The following is a 3,467-nucleotide window of genomic DNA, read 5'->3' as shown; positions in this document are numbered from 1 at the left end:
TTTCATTTACAGCACGTTATCAGCACTATCAAGTCTCTAATGATATAGTAGAATTTTTTAGATCGTTGGTATTATTCCAAAGTAAGAATCCTGTTTTTTTTTTTTTTAACATTTGTTATCTATATAAATTTAGTTTTAACTATATCTCCTATCTTGAGTACGTGTCCCTAAATGTTTTTATGTTGGAATATATGTGAGAATAACATTTCCATTTTAATATTTACCTAACTTTGAATATTTATTTGTTTTTTAAAGTAACTTTATGATGTCAAACCTCACAAAACTTGATTTCGTTGCCCTTGATATTTTTGGAAGAAATTATCTACCATGGATACTTAATGTTGAGATTCACCTTAATACTATGAATCTTGATAGTACAATTGAAGAAGGAAGTCAAGCATCTCTACAGGATCGCACAAGGTAATGATTTTCCTTCGACACCATTTACACGAAGAATTGAAAATTGAGTACCTTAGTATTAAGGATCCATTAGTCCTTTGGAACAACTTAAAGGAAAGATATGAACACTAAAAAATAGTAATTCTTCCAAAAACTCGATATGATTGGATACACTTGTGATTGCAAGATTTTAAAACTGTAAGTGAATATAATTCAGCATTGTTTAAAATTAGCTCTCAATTGAAGTTATGAGGAGAAAAAAATATTGATGATAATATGTTAGAAAAAACATATTCGGCTTTTCATGCCTCAAATGTGCTCCTACAGCAACAATATCGACATTGTAGATTTACAAAATTTTTAGAGTTAATTTCTTGTTTACTGATGACTGAATAAAATAATGAGCTTTTTTTGAAAAATCATCAATCTCGTTCAATTGGCTCAACATCATTCCCTGAAGTGAATGTGACTTTTTCTCAAGATCGTGGATGAGGTCGTGGTGGTAAAAGGGGTCGTGGTAGGAAAAATTATTGTACACATGATGATCATCCTTCAAAGTTTGAAAGTAAAGGTTCTAAAAAGACTCAAAGGAAATGGGTAAAGAATAAAAAAAGTTCTGAACAAAATAACAAAGTGCAAAATTGTAGCATATCTCCCTAATTAAGTTGATTAACCAATCTCCATGATTTGTTTAATTAGAGCATGATTTGTGTAATTAGCATTAATGTCATTAATGATTTACCTTTGTGAGCTTGTCTCTTTCACCTATAAAAGGATGACCCTTGTACAGTTTTATATATACAAGAATACAAAAGTTATTTACAACTCTTTCTTTCTTCTCTTAGTTTCAACATGGTATCAAAGCCAAGTTCGGTTCTTGACCTCTAGTTGGTGTCTTTCTTTTGGTTCTGCTACTCTCTCGCCACTGGTATTCCAATACCATAAATCGATTCCGTTGCTCCAGAGTTTTTTGCTTGGTGCAAAAATCATTTGATCCGACGCTGCACGCCTCACGAACTCAGTCACTAGTGGCCAGACACCGCCGCTCGTCGTCATCTCTGATGACCTTCCAGCAATTTTCCAGCCACTGTCCGCCACCACTTCCAACAGAGCTCTGGTGAAGTTGATTTTCTTTGACTAGTTTTTCGTGCTCATTCCATCGACGCCCTCCTTTTGCTCTAAATCAGTCAGCATTATCATTTTTTTTTTCTATTATGGCTTCTTTAAATGATGTTGCTCACCCTATAGAGATTGTTTTGAATGACTCCAACTACAATGCTTGGGCCCAACAAATGTCAGTTTTTCTAATTGGCCGGAGATTATGGCTTTTTGTCACTGGAACAAAACAAAAACCCACAAAAACTGACAAGCAACCCATAGAGAAGTTTGATGAGGCTCTTGATGAATGGGAAAGTACTCATTGTAAGATCCTTTCCTAGTTTATTAATACATTAGTTCCTTCCATTCAGAGTCTACTTCCTAAGTTTCGGAATGCCAACTTGCATGGGATTTTTTGACAAAATAATACAACTGTGGTAGTGATGCTGCTCTCGAGTTTCAGTTGGAAACTAGGCTTTCGCAAATGCGTCAAGAACCTAGACAGTCTATTGCCGAGTTTCATGCTTAGGTTAGTAGCATTTGGGATCAGCTTTCTCAAGCTGACCCTCCTTTTTCTGATGAGCAGTCGATTAAGTTTTTAATGCATGTTGAGATCGTCGTCAATTCATATATTTTATGATGCATATTCGGGATGAATTTTAGAATACTCGAGCATCTTTGTTACATCAATCTCCTCTTCCTAGACTTGAGGTTGCTATTACGGTTCTAATTTCTGAGGAGACAAGAAAACAGATTCGTCGTGTTCATTCTACTGATATGGTCTTGACTAGTGCTCCATCTAGCTCATCTACTCCAACTACTTCTGCTACAGCTGTTGCTTCTTCTAAACCGCATTGTTTCAATGGCCAATGTCACTACTATAAGGAAGACGGCCACCGTATTTCCAATTGTCCTAAAAAGAAGGCTAAGGATATTAGGGATGCTCTTAAGACTAAGGCATCTTACTCTTCCAAGCATGTTGCTGTTGTCTCCACCAACTCCTTAACTTCTAATTCATCTTCTACACCTTCTTTGTCATCTCTTTCTGCAGCTGACCTTGAAATTATCACCCAAGTTCTATCCCGTACTTCTACTTCCTTATCAACGTAATAACCTGGGAAAAAAAATTAAAAAAAATGAATTAATTAAAATTATCAATCAATTAATTAATTAAATATTATTAAATTAATGTATTAAATAAACAAATAAAAGGAATAATAAAAAAATTAATTAAATTAAATTAAAATTATTTATTATTAATCAATTAATTAATTGAGTATTGTTAAATTTGATTTGTTGAATAAATAATATGATATATATATATATATATATTTATATATATAAGCTTCCTTTATTTTATTTTATTTTTCTTTTACTTACTTTAACTTATATGATAATGTATTATGATATTAGAAGTATCTATGCTTGTAGAACATGTTACGATTGGGCGGGGCATACTCTTCACCTGAGGCCTTACTGAGAAATGTGAGTGTGCTAGTAGCTTCAGATGAGGCAGTAGCTGTATAATGTACTAGGGCAGAGGGAACCTACTTGTATAGGTGGGTAGATTTCCCTATCCTTGGAGCCTTCACTGGTAAACCTTTGTTTGAACTATGTGAGTACGAGATCAATCTAATACTTGAGGGTTTACTGAGTAAGGTGAGTGCCTTGGTATGCTTCAGCAGCGACCCTAGGGTTGCCTAAGTATCAAAGCAGAGGGGTGCTTCTTATATAGGCAGGTAATCACCCCTATCCTTATGTAATCTCGTGAGTAAAATCTTTTACATGTGTTTGATTAGGATCAGAGAATGATTTCAGAAATTATATTAACGATTTTCAAATGTTAAATATTATGTTATTATATAAACTCATATATTGTTTCTTCTCTTATTGAGATATGTCTCACTCGAATATGAACTTTATCTTTTTCAAGATCTCCATGAGATAAAGCTTAGAGAGCTCGAAGTTTT

This window comes from Malania oleifera, chromosome 7, assembly GCF_029873635.1.
Source record: "Malania oleifera isolate guangnan ecotype guangnan chromosome 7, ASM2987363v1, whole genome shotgun sequence".
NCBI classification, from domain to species: Eukaryota; Viridiplantae; Streptophyta; class Magnoliopsida; order Santalales; family Ximeniaceae; genus Malania; species Malania oleifera.
The sequence above is the reverse complement of the archived record's forward strand: the minus strand, read 5'-3'. Positions refer to the sequence as shown.